The sequence below is a fragment of the Vidua macroura genome, chromosome 8 (genome assembly GCF_024509145.1).
Source record: "Vidua macroura isolate BioBank_ID:100142 chromosome 8, ASM2450914v1, whole genome shotgun sequence".
Lineage (NCBI taxonomy): Eukaryota > Metazoa > Chordata > Aves > Passeriformes > Viduidae > Vidua > Vidua macroura.
In genome coordinates, this window is record NC_071578.1 from 31,493,125 (window position 1) to 31,507,408 (window position 14,284).

The 14,284-nt window shown below is 38.1% G+C and overlaps 1 long non-coding RNA gene across 2 annotated transcripts in view; it reads right to left on the reverse strand.

Annotated features, from left to right (window-relative positions):
* LOC128810665 (uncharacterized) overlaps window positions 1-14,284 on the reverse strand; it is a 100,699-nt gene that overhangs the window by 25,930 nt on the left and 60,485 nt on the right. Inside the window, exon 1 of one of the 2 annotated variants that reach the window (XR_008438103.1) lies at window positions 876-959. The exons of the other annotated variant lie outside the window; for it this stretch is intronic. This is a non-coding gene — a long non-coding RNA (uncharacterized LOC128810665). Of the gene's footprint in view, window positions 1-875; window positions 960-14,284 lie in introns of those variants that run through there. 2 annotated transcript variants of the gene reach the window in all.

The following is a 14,284-nucleotide window of genomic DNA, read 5'->3' on the forward strand; positions in this document are numbered from 1 at the left end:
TTAACTGAATTATGAACATGTGCCCCCATGCTCCAACTGTATTTCAGTCTGATGCTACTGTAACACATTTATTTCTTGCAAGGAGATGAGTACCACAGCAATTTACTGCATGTTCTGCTTCTCCACAACCCAAAGGAGGATTTTTTTTCTCAAACCAAGGTTACCTTTGGGCTAAAATGCCCCTTCTGAGTTGGGGCTTTTTGTCACAGAATCACAATACAACGTATATTAATTCTTGAAACCATCTCTCCTGATAGAGATCCTGAAAGTACTCTGCAGAATTACTAAACAAAAGTAGCTTCAAACCACCTAGAAGGCTTTATAATATTTTCAGAAAGTATTTATGATTAAAGCAAAGATTTAAAAATGCAAATTCTTGAGGAAAATAATTCTGTGCAGTGCACAAGGTTGAAAATAATTTTGTGAAGCATGGCAGCTTATTTTTACAGATTCTCCCATGTGGGAGCTAGTACTCCCCAGTGTAAGCCAGTAAGTTCCATGCCATGATTTTACTTTAAAATGCACAATTTATCTGTTCAAAATGAGTTGAGCAGTTCAACTGGAAAACATAGCGGTGAAAAAGCTAATATAGACATTCACTGAGCCAAGTTAAGGCAAACACTGCTGCCATCACAGAGTGACCTATCCCTCTAAAAACTGACAGTGTTTCCATCATTTTAAGGGAAGGGACATCAGGAAGCTTTGTGTAAAGAATATTCACTCTAGAACTCCCTTAAATTCAATATGATAATTGAAAGGCTCAAAAAATCAGAAAGCAAAAATAAAATAAAAATTCCATAGCTATAGTATGAATGTTCAGTACTGACACTTGACAATAGTAATTTTAAAAGTTAAATTAGAAGCGAAACACTTACCATCAACTAATTGTCTGAAGTAGTGCAGCAAAAAAAAAAAAACAAAAAAAACCAAACAAAACAAAACACGAAATCGGAGTTCACACTTGTACTTGCATTCTCTAGATCCTTTTATATATCACAATGCATGGCGTACCTCAGCTCTGGATCTCCAATGCTAACATTAGCCCTATGACTTAACACTTTAAAATTGATTTTAGTAGGTCTGACAACAAATTGAATGTCATTGATTAAATTTGATAACAAAAGGGTATGGGTTCCTTCAACACACCACTAGAACTCAGCTGCCACAGCAAAAAGAAGACTTGAAAATAAGGTTTTGCTTCAGGAGGGGTGCGAGTCAGGCCTATTAAGCAGCAACATTGAGACAAAGATCTTAGACTTTATGCCTTTGCATCAGTGACAGCAATGGTGTGCAGTCTTCTGCTTCAAATAAAGGCAGCCCATCCCTGTCCTTAATCTCCAGTAATATGTCTAGTCTCTGCCTCACCCTACAAAGAAAAAAAAAAGGGGAAAAGTGGACAAGATAATTAGAGATTCTAAGAACTTTAATTGAAAAAGTTAAGACTTTGAAAACAGGACATCAAGTGCTTGCAGCGCTCCAGAGAACATAAACAGCCCTCCCACACAAGAACAGAACAAAGAACAGCAACTTAATCCACAGAAACTGGGCTCAAACACCCTTAGATCCCAAACTGATCCTTTCTCACAAAAGGCAGCCATGAATCCAGGGCTGGAAAATTCATCTCAAACCAAACTGTACCTGCAGCACCCACTCTGCCTAAACACTGGGCTAGTCACAAAACAAGACAAACATAAAACCCTGCAATAATAAGGTCTGCAATTAACCTTCTCCCTGTAATGATTGCTCTGTGTTTTGTCTTTAGAGAGAGCAAGTGAGCACTGAGCAAGAATTCCTAATTTAGTCTTTTGTAATCACTCAGTTTATAATATCACAGATATCCTTGGGAGAGACGGATGGATGGTGTCCCAGACATAGGCCTGCTTTGCCTGGACATCCTGTTGCAGTTTCCCAGCTGGAGCTGTGTGCTTTTTGAAAAGAAGTACCTGAAGAACCATCTCAGAGCAGCATTTTTTCAGCCTCTATGAGGAGCACTGGAGTATTTATTTGGAATATACACAGCCCACAATGCTCAAGATCTTACTAAAGAAAGTCTGGCAACAAAGAAAGCTTTCAGCAACCTCAGATCATCTACATGAAACTGGAGAGGAGCTCTGGAGGGGACAGACAAAGGAGGGCACCACTGCACCTCTCATTCCCTGGACCAGCTGCATGAGAACCAATGGTTCCAAGCTCTGATTTCTGGTATTGCTTCAAGAGAATCCAACTGGAGCAAAATGGACAACTTGGAGCACACTCTGACAGCAACAGTTAAACCTCCCTAGGTCCTGAGGACATCCCATAACCTATTCCATTGTGTAAGTCACACCATTCCCATGACTCCATAAATAATGGACTAAATGCAGAATGCATTTGAAAAAAATGTTATTTTGCATTCAAGTATTTCTAGTTCAGTGGAATATTTATTTTGTTTATCTATGTGAAATACTGAAAATGGTCTGTCTATTTCAACTTAATTGCAACTGCAGTCATCAGGGGGCTTTCTTATATAGCTGAAGTACATGCTCCCACATCACATTTTCATAAAATATTGCAATGTGTGAAGAACTGAACTTGAGCTCTCACTTGTTTTTTTAAGAGTTAACTTAGACATTACCTTAGAGAGTGCCTCAGACCCTGAATCACCTCCCCACTGCTCTATTTAATGAGAATACTTAGTTTCAATATTACTTTACAGCATGTTTAATCTGACGTGTCTCCAATTTGCTAACTGCAAAATGTGATTATTCCATAAAATGACATTGTCTATTAAAAATGAAAGAAATACAATTTAATTTAAATTGTATTACTAATTTACATCTACATATAGCTTATTAACTGTTGCTGGCCTCTCAGTTGGGTAGGCAAGATAGGAAATGTTTCAATTTATGTGATAATTAGAGTAAGACCAGGGGTTCTTTCCATATTTAAAGTCCATTTCTTCTCTGAAGGGTGACTTTTGAGACATAAGTCTGGTAGATCCCATATTTCTCAAACATTGAGAAATTCTTTGGGTTACAAGTGAAAGTGCTTTTTCTAATTTTGAATCCTATAACATCCATCAAAATCCAACTGGGTTTGTTACTTGTCATATTACTCAAGCTCCAATGTAGGCAAGTATTACATTATTTTGAGGGAAAAAAAAAGATGTCTCTGGCTACAGATATTGGGGTCATTTTAAGCCTGTGACTTAAAGGAATTAAGTGACTTCTGAGTGATTTAAAAAGGAATTATCACGCTCAGGAAAACAGAGTGTGTCCTTCACCAAAATATTAGTTTTTCATGGTTGGTTTAGATTGGTTTGCTCCATCCTGGAGAAAGTTTCGGATTTGTAATTGCAACTTCTACTTAGGTTCTCCATGAGAAATAATTTACAAGGAGATTCAAAAATTCATGGTTATTGAGACAGCTAATTTGAGAAAGTATGAACATAATAAAATAAAGGTTACTTTTGCTGAATCAGTAGGGATTTATTCCATATCTGACCTTTCATCTTTCTATTTATGAATGCAAGAAAACTGCCCTTATTACTAAGATAGAACTCCTGTTCAGGCTTTCAGTGATACCTGGAAAAATGCAGCATAAGGAAGCCCTTCTCCTTCTCACCAACATCCCACACCAGGACATGGGGGACTCGCACAGCTTGTGCTGCTGGACCCCTCACACTGCTCTGGAAGCAAATGTTCCGAGTGTTCTAGAGTACAACTATGTAAAACACCAGGGAGAGTTCCTAATGGAGAAGCAGTTCTCATTATTTCAGGAGGTTCCTAACATGCCAATGAATAGGGAAGTTCCTTGTCCATTTTGTCAGGATGCCACAGCCAGCTACTAAATACCTACTGGTTCAGGCCAAAATTATGTTCTTGGAGATGGAATTTAGATCATCTTATAATTTTCTGATGCCTATTCCAGTTTATTGGATCATTAACATCATACAAACCTCAGCTGCTCTCAGGGAGTGAGAACAAGTGCTCCAAGCAGGCCATGGTCACATTTTGTGCCTGCCAGTCCCCTTCTCTGACCTCACACGACCCTCTGGCTCCCACACAGCCAATTTCATTCCACAGCTCTGATACAGAATGTGTCTTTCATAATTTGTGGGACAATTCCAAGGTATTTTCTGCTTCCTCTAGCAGAATGCCCCTGACCAGAAACAATCTCACAAGACTCTGTGACAGAAATTTTAACTCCTGCCTTTGGTCATTTCTACAAACACTACAAGTACTGTGATAACTTCATCAGCTCTTCTATTGGCGTGTGTTTTGTGGAAGAACTCTGGATTTTATCGACTATAGCAGGATGATTACCCAGTCAGAAACTCCTGTACAGAAACCATATCTTAGTTGCTGTACAATCAGTGTCAAACAGAAGCATGCATCTGGCCTGTTTAAGTTTGTCAAAGAATCTTTTTCATAATTAATTAACTCTCCAGAGCCCAAAATACCAAAATCTTTCTAAAACCTGTTTAGAAAAGATAATGCAATTATCATCTGCAATCACACCTGATAATGCCCAGAGGTATGGATCCCAGTTAACAGTCACTTCTGGCAGCCACATTTTCTGCACTGTCACAGAATCCTAGAATGGTTTGTGTTGGAAGGGACCTTCAAGCCCATCCAGTTCCACCCCCTGCCATGGGCAGGGACACCTTCCACTATCCCATTTTTCTCCAAGCCCCACCCAAGCTGGCCTTGGACACTTCCAGGGATCCAGGGGCAGCCACAGCTTCTCTGGACACCCTGTGGCAGGGCCTGCCTACCCTCCCAGGGAACAATTCCTTCTGTATATCTAATCTAAACCTGCCCTCCATCTCAGGGCCATTCCCACTTGGAAATATCTTCCCCTGGGAAATATCTCCCCCTACAAACCTGTGATATGTCATCTCTCATCTAGACAGAAAAAAATTATCCATGCCACTTTTGGAGGCTGCATCTAAAACCCTATACAATGAAAATGATGAAAATAGTACCACAGTCCAATTTTTGTCCCTTCCTCTGTTTACAACATTTTCTTGAATAGGAATATTTCTTTAATCTTAAAAATTCCCTGAAAATTTCAGCCTTAGTTTTCCATTATGCAATTTCCTTTTGCATTTAGCTCACATATACAGCCAGTATTAATAATTTCCTCAGGAGACAACCTAAACTGACAGTAAACAAATTCATCTCAACACGATTCCTGATCCATGAGAGTGCAACAGGGCCTTGGCAACTACTGCTACCTCCACATGTAAGGTTTAAATAACACTTTCTTTACTGTGGACTTGTATAGCACTAGCCTGAAGTCCTGAAACTGCTAGCAACCTACAAGGAGACTTCCAAATCAATAAAATAGCCTGACGTGTCTGCTCAAGCAAATAAAAAACCATCACCGTCACTGTGTGTATCTTTAAACATTTATTTCCTCCATAGCTCAGGGTAGTTTATGTAGCACAGCTTCAGCAACGTGTCAAAAAACATTGTTAAAGACCCAACACTGAGATCTGTCAGGGCTTTTAGCACTATAAGAAAGAGAAAGGCCATTTCACAGTGTTTGGATGAACAAAAAAAAAAAAAAAAAAAAAAAAAAAGAAAACAAAAAACCAAGAATACCAAACAAACAACCAAAAAACCCCAAATGCACTACCTGCAGGTGCTGTTACAGAAAAGGAGTTGCAAAGTTGAAGCATTGCAGGAAATCCTAAAAACATCCCTGAAAAAGAGATCAGTAACTCCGTCTCTGATCAGAATAGACACGGGATCTGCAATTCTGTGTTTGAAAAATGTCAGGAACTGCAGAAGAAACACAGCAACACTAAACCAACATTAGCTAAAACTGGCATTCAAACAAAACCCCTGGGATCTGGCCATATGCACAACACAAACCATGCGTGAGTGTATGATGATACATCACCACATCAGGCTGAAGCTGATGTTATGAATCCTTGATGACCTTGATGTCACCCTTTAATCCTGCTGTTCTATCACTGCTCATCTTGTATCAATGTCCTTTCAATCTTGGGATCACAGTTTAATAGCAGATAAAGGCTTCCTCTCTTCACCACCAACATATCAGAACAGACTATTAAACAGCAGCTAACTCTACTGAGCATTCCCAAAGAAATCACATCTTTTTCTCACAGGGATTACATTTCTTACCTCCATTTGGATTTCAACCAACAAAAAAACAAAACAAAACAAAACAAAACAAAACAAAAAAACCAACAACAACAAAAAAAAAAACCTCAATTAAAATTGTTTCTGCCATTTCTGATTAATTTGCTATGACAAATCATTTGCATATACCACAGCTCCCTTTTCTGTTTTCCTTAGCAGTAACTACTAAACCAGAGACATCTTCAGAGAAAAATAATGGGACTTTGAAGATGAAAACCTCCAGCCAAACAGGTCTTGTCCCAATCCAAGTTACAGCTGGAAATGCCATGTTTTAATTAACAATGTTGTTTACACACTGCTCTCCTTCAGTACAGGACTGTCACACTTCTCACCAGGCAATCCACTTTGCTCAAGAGCCCTTCAAGGATGCCTGTCATTGTTAGAACAGATGGGGCTATAGTAAAATGCGGCAAACCCTGGCCAGGGAAGAAATTATGATATCTGTCTCCAGATCAGAAGGCTGAAGGATAGCTTTATTAAAACTGTATTACATTAATATACTATTTAAAGAGGTACTATACTATTCTACATACTTCTTACTTACCTATCTAACTAACAAACTGGTGACTCTCTGCTGAGAGCCCGAGACACAGCTGGATCTGATTGGTCATTGAACCCAAACAACCTTCACCAGAATCCAATCCAGCAATCACTTCAGGTAAACAATCTCCATACCACATTCCACATGGGGAAAACAAAGGAGCAGAAATAAAGATTGTTTTCTCTTCTTCTCTTTGTGCTTCTCCAAGAAATCCTGAGACACAGAATTATGTCTCTCTGTACAGAGAATGTGAATGTCACATGGGACCAGTAACTCTGGACTTGATTTTGTTTGCTCTCTGACATTTTGTTGAAGCTGTATTTTTATTTTGGAGGATGGTACCCAGAAGATATATTTCTGTGTAAATTATAAAAAAACCATGAGCATTCAGTAGAAAGATTGTTTCCATACATGTTTTTAGATCTTCTAGCAGAATTTGGCCCCCTTCTGACCTGATTTTGTAAGCACTGGTACCATGAGAATATTCTTAAAAAAAAAAATCAAACAAGGAAGGAAGAGAAATGTGAATGTATTTCCTTGAGTGGTTCCATGAGTGTTTTCCAGTGCTGAACTCAGACTTTCAGATACTGTGGCTTAACAGTCACCACCATGAAAAGAGGAGAAAGACATGGAGAAGCCAAAATTTGGTAATAGAGCCTTTTCTTAGGATAATCTAGATACTTATATGTAGGATTAAAATAGGAAGGTGTTCTTGTAAATGAAATTTTTTGCTTTGGCAATGTTTTTGCTTTCTCAATATTGCTTTCTTTTGCTATTACAGCTACTATTTAATTGTCTTTCTCATCCTGCAAAAAGCAGTTTGTTTGTTGCTGAATAACAGCTGTTTTCTGCATGGAACTTAAGCAGCACATTCTAAAGTATATTAACTCCCATTGCTACCCTTTTACAGTATGTGCACCACCTAAACAGAGATTCTATAATAAGAAAAATATGTATTGATTTGCAGTTGAATGGGCTTCCTTGCTTGCTTTAAAGAAACAGCAATGCTTTTCCTTCCCACTGCCTACCTTCTAAAGCTTATGCCTCTCAAACTACATATGGTGCAAGCAAAACCAAGAGTTATTCAATAAATATAAATCAGAGATTTGAAAGTAAAGATGAAAATTATTAAAACTCCCAATGACAGCAAAACTCCTAGTAAATCTCTATTGCCTATCATTTTCTATCTAATCTCTATTGCCTATCATTTTTCACTAAAAACTTGCTGAAGTGAAGTGGAAGGCCAGAGCACCTCAGTGACAGAAAACACCACTTTCTAAAGAACAGGAAATAGGCTAGTTTCATAATTTAATTACCACAACTTCTGGCCTTATTTCAGGATCTGAAGTTACTAAATTTCATTGTGAGAAATAGCTCATGGCAAAAGATAATACTCAAATATGATATTTCAGCTATTTTACTGGACACTCAACTATCCTGAGCAAATGGGGAACACAGACACCCAGTGAGAAATGTTATCTTGGCAATGCTGCTTTTTGTTTTAGATTAAAATTTTTTTTTGAGAAACATTAACGGAGAGAAATCTGTACCCAGTAATTTTTCAGGCAAGTAGATTATCTTACCATCAGGTTTTTGTAAAAAACTGGCCTAACAAAATTAGACAGTACACATGTAAATTATTGCAGAATCAGGACTTAAATCAATTTACAACATCTTGTAACTTGTTTACTGTCCATATTGCATTTGCTTACTTTGTTGTTCAATGCTCCTTTTTAGTAAGTAGAAATCATTTCCAAAATCACAATATTTTACTAAAGGTTTCAAGACTCTGAAGGAATTGTAACTTGAGTATCAGATGAGTGAGGGAAGATAAGTCTGGAGCTTTTCTTAAAGGAGAAATGGAAATATTAAGGAAGAAAGTGCTATAAAGCCAGAGAGAATAAGGGCTGAAGGCAAATAAACTCATCTTAATTCATCATTTATTACAAAAATAGTTGGTGGGGCAACCAAAGCAGATGTAACAGGCAGCAAAAATCTGTGCACTGCTTAGACATTTCATGCCAGTTCGGTCTGATTTTAATGTGGATGGAATGTGAACAAAATAATTGTCACAAGGGAACGGTCTCAACATGGAATCTCACGGGTTCCAATGTTAATTGGGTTTTATTTAGGAACCTCCAGTAAGGCTTTGGAACAGACACCCAGCAGAACAATGCTGCTGCAGACTAAGCTGGCTCTTCACAAAGAGAAATGTAGAGGCCTAATTGAACAGACAGACCCAAGAAGAAGAAACCCAAACAGAAAAATGGAAAATATGGATATCTATCTTGGCAGGCATAAGGACTGGCACCCAGCACAGAGCCCTTCCCAAAATCCAGCCAGAGGCCCCCCCTGAGGAATAGGAGGCACTTAACACAAGCACAGCTCATTGTTCACCTCTGTGCATCCACAGGTGGCCAAACCAGCCTGGTCCCTGAGCAGAGAGCACAGAAGAGCACAATGCCAACAGATCCTGCTCCCATGGCAAGAGCAGGACTCAGGGCTGGCCTTGCCCACCAGGTCTGTGCTGCTCCTGGACACTCAATGTGACAGCAGGGACAGCCCCTCCCAGCACCAAGTGCCACCCTGGTTATCCACTCTCAGCCAGGAGTCATTTTCAATCTTATCCCAGTTCTCCTTACCGTTCTCAGCCCTTTTCTGATTGTTATTGCAACTGCCACTTTTAAAATCCCACAATTTAAAGCATTTTATTACACAATAATCATAACTCTCTTTTATGCCATCATTTTTCCATCGGTTGAGCGGTTGAATGGAAAAATTATCTAAAAATGAATTACTAAAGATCATTCTACACCAAGCTTTAATGGTTTAGTGCTGAAATGGAAATTTTCACAGCTTCTGAATTATATGCAGCAAACTTTATTTGATCAAACAAAAATATCATTCCTTATAATTGGTATAATGTACTCTATAAATTATGCAATCAATTACAAGATGCTGCAGAAACACCGTGACCAGTTAACAACTCACAGAGAAGGTGCCAAAGCCAGTATGAACCCACCTCAGTAAACACACACTTGTTTATTCCAAGGAGCACAGGCTCAGCACTGTGTGGATTTGGAGTGACAGGCTCTGCACTTGCAGCTGGTGAGTGATGGGTATTTGAGTGACACTTCAAGGGCTGCTTTTTCCAGAAAACTCCAAGAAGTTCCCCATTTCTGTGTGTCAGCTTTGCACTCTGCCATTCCTGAATATTGCTTCTGAAATCAGGAACACACCAAAGAGCAGGGTGGGGGTTTTATGAAGGAAGAACATAGAAACCAAGACCTAGTCCATTAAAAAAAACCAAACCAAAACAAAAAAAAACTACCAAGAAAGCTATGGCTGGCCAGTTATAAGGAATGTCCATCCACACTTAAGAAAACAGAAATACTGAAATAAATGCAGAGTAATAAAACATAAGTGCAGAGTAATTAAAAAATCCCCCCCCCCAATTTTTTTAAAAGCAAAATATTGTTCAGCTGACTTGGCTCACACTTGAGATTGTGAAGATTTCACCATTTTGAAAAGCCATAAATTCCACTTTTTCCCTATGTTTTGCCAGGGAACATGGAGAAAATTCTTACAAGAAAATGAATGCGAACTTAAAAATACAGCAGAAACCTGAAAAAAAAAAAAAAAAGAAGTGAGGAAAGAACCATAAGTAAAATATTTCAAGGAGATGAGCTCCAAAGCCCTATGAGATAAATTAATACCCATGAAAAAAAGTATACTTTTATCTTGCCCAGTCCTTCTTTACTGAATAAGTAATGAAAAATTAAACAAAAGATATTTTGGAACCAGCACTAATAGTTAGTCAGCTTCTAGTCATCCCTTTTCTCTTCCCTGGTCACTTTATTCCTATTTAGATTTGATTATGTGACAAAGAGCTGGTAATAGGAACAATGAAGTTACCTAGAAACTACTTAGGAAATAAAAAAGCATAAACATCACCCTCAGTGTCATAACTAGGGAAGAGAATGCAAATTTTGAAGTGAGAATATGCCATATAGCTCATTTTTCAAATGACTGTTTACTAAATAAAAAATAATTCATACATATCAGCAACTTGAGAGGCCAAAATCACAATCAAAAAGAGATTTTTCCATTTTATCTGATGTTTAGATAAAGAGTATAATCACTATAAAGATTAATATTAAGTCAGAAACTAATTTAGTAGCACTAACATAAGAGGAAATGCACACCTATGACTCATAAATTGCACCACAGCACTTTTCTTTACTCCTTAAGTCCTGTAATGACAAACAGATTTGTCCTAAACAACTGGGTGCTTATTCCTGAAACATCACACAACAAATCCATGTTTCCTACTTTGAGATACATAGCTGCTTTCCTTTGAAGCAGGAATATATGTATATATACATATATATGTAATACTTGGTTTTTACCAATTGCAAATTTTAGAGAACAGGTCTCTAAAAAAATAAACTTCTGGAAATTAGGTAAATCCAATGATATTCAAGCAAAAAAGTTCAACTCTGCAGTTATCTCAAATTACATTTGAGAAACTATAATTACTGTGGAGAAAATGAGGGAATTACTGATCACAGCCTCTTCCAATGCAAGAAGGAAGAGGTAGGTAACCAATTAAGCTCCAGTCCAGGAGAAACAAAAGGAAATGTGTGTCCATGTCACACCAGGTGACTGGGTCCTTACCTCAGGACCATGAACCTTTTACAAAGCATCTGCTTAAAGTCATGCAATAAAAAACCATCCAAGGATTCATAGCTATCAAACTGTTGCCTCTGGCTCAGAAAGTCAGTGGGCCACAAATTATTAGAGGCTGGGACTTAAGAAAAAATGAATGTTTAGAATGTTCCTATGAAGTCTCCCCTGCATAGATATGGTCAACATCTATACTAAATACTCACAGGAATTATTTTGAGAATCACAACTCAAAATAAAGAGAGGGGAAAAAGATAATTTGTCAAAAAGTACGAGAAGTTCAGCAAGTGAATGCCCATCAGGCTTTAATTAAATGTTATTAGGATGTATCACAGACAACTAAGTTCAGAGGAAGTTTACAGGGGACAAATGTAATAATTTCAGCACAGAAATGCTGGCTGAGACCACCCAAGGTTAGAGAACACTAAAGAAATGGGATATAGTTCCTGATTCTTTCCTCTTTCCCAAATCACTAGCCAGGAGAGACTAGGATGAGGGATCAGCAGTCAGGGCAATGAAAAATTATGTTAAATAAGAAAGAGAACATTTGTGATGTGCTGAGCTGTTTATAAATAACGAGCATTTACACCTCAATTCTGTTACTTTGCATTAGAGAGAAAATTGATTATGTGTCATTAGAATGAGAGTTTACAGCAGCTGTTGGCAAATTTACAGCAATATCAAATTATTGAAATTTCAAAATATTTTTCATCTAAATAAGGAGACTTTAAAAAGTCTCATTGAGTCCACACTGTAGCCTGAGGAGTTTTTCCATCTCACTGCATGCTCTGTGCAGCATTTAAAGCTCAATGGTTTAACACAAAAATGTTTCTATATGAACTGAGAGTTCAAAAGTCTGACCCACACACCTGCAGGTCCCAAGGAACTACTTTATTATTTGCATGGCCACACACCTGCCCATGAAAGACACAGCATCAAGCCAGCCCACCAGATTAATCTTTTAATTTGAAAAAGATATGCTATTTACATCACTTGTTTCTTAGGTAGCATTGGAAGTGAGTAAAACATATATATATTTTAAAATTAAATTATTTTATAGAGCTTAGAGGAAGATCAACAGATCTTGGAGTTGGAATAAAAGGAGAAAACTTCTTGCCTTGCTTTGTGCTCCAGCACCACTGAAGAGTGTGATGTTACCTCTTTCCATACAGATAATGCTGTCTGGAAATTATGGAAATTGAGCCTATGGTCCCTGTCTCACATGTACGGCTGCTAATTAAGTTCTTTGTGACTTATCATAAGACTTAAAATGCAGAAAGAAGAGAAATTGCCTTTTTTCACTCCCTTTTTGAGGGAAGAGTGATATTGAAAAAAGCTTTTATGTGGATATTTTCCTGAAAAAATCCAATTTCAGATCTGTAAACTGCTCTTACAAGGGCCATTCAACATTAAAGTCTTCCACTTTAAAGCCTATACTCTAAGAGCATATTGCACATATCCCCAGCGACTAAATTGAGTTGTTCCACACCCCTTTTCTACAAGCCTTTACTGCACTGTGTGCCTCAACATGGGATTATCAGAAGTCAAATAGGATTACCTCCTGAAAATTTTGATCCTTGAATTAAGGTTAGTATAGGGATTGGGTTTAAAAAAGTTGGACAAGAATGGAATGAAACCTTAATGGACTAGATCAACCTCAATAAACTGTCCTAGGAAAAAGTTATATTAAATATCACTGAGAGTTGGGAGCCAACTCCCTTCTTCTTTCTGCTCCCAAGTATCAGAGAAGACATGCTACTGGTTCAGACATTTTCCTCAAAGCAGAAAATTTGGCCCCATTTGTATTTAACAAACATATTTGCAATTCCGGCCCTCAACATTAGCAAATGAGAGGCCCTCCCCCAGAATAAGTCACATAAACCTATTTTTCCTCAACATTAGGTATCTCTCTCTGAGTCTAGTGGTCCCTCCTCTCCATGCATTTGGCTCACAAAAGAAAAAAAAACACTTAGAACTGGATAGTTTAGTCCAGGAAAGACTATTTTCTGCCTGCTGGAGCCATTCAGTAACATTGGTCTAAACCTACAAGTTGTTTGGTAAATTGGAAAGCTCCTTTTGCAGCAAGCTTCCATTTGTCTGAGCAAAACCAACCCCATTCCTGTGAGGAGACCTTGGAAAACCCCATCCTTTTTTGCACTGCAGGGAGAGATACAAGGTTGGCACCGCCGTTGCGTTCAGAGAAAGGCTGAAATAAGGTAGAGACAACCCACATGGACAGGAATGGGACAACTGCAGGTCTGGGAGCAACTACACAAATTTTGTCCCTGTAACATGAAGGAAAACAGTGAGGAATACTGTAAAGGCCAATAAAATTATGGTAGTGGACAAAAGGGGAACAGGAAATCATTATTTGCTATTTCTCAAGATACAAGAGCTATAAGACACCCACTGTAACCACCAGGAGCAAAAATAAAATTAACTACTTTTTCAGAACACACAATTAAAATCATAAAATCTTTGTCACAGCATGGCAGAGAGAAGGCAGAAATACAACTGGGTTCACAAGGAATTGGACACTGGAGAAATCCATCCACAGTTATAAATCATGACAGTGACAGTAGTGGGGACATTCCCAAGCAGCACCTGAGTGTCCCCTCTCAGGGCCCTCATCCATAAATTTAAAAATGTAAGGTTCAGAAGAACAGTAGTGCTGCCTCAAGCAGTATTTTGAACTTCTTAAAGGTCACAGTCTATTAAATGGCTGTATTTCTCCTTTCCTGAAATGTGAGCAGAAATTCCCAATTATGATGTTACTCATTCTATTTTTATCATGTATTTTCTTAAAAAAGGACTTAGTCAAGAGATGTAGTCAAGCTAATGTGTTATTTCCACATGGAATTGAACTTAATAGACACTAAAATCCTGACAGTATCAGATGTAGGGA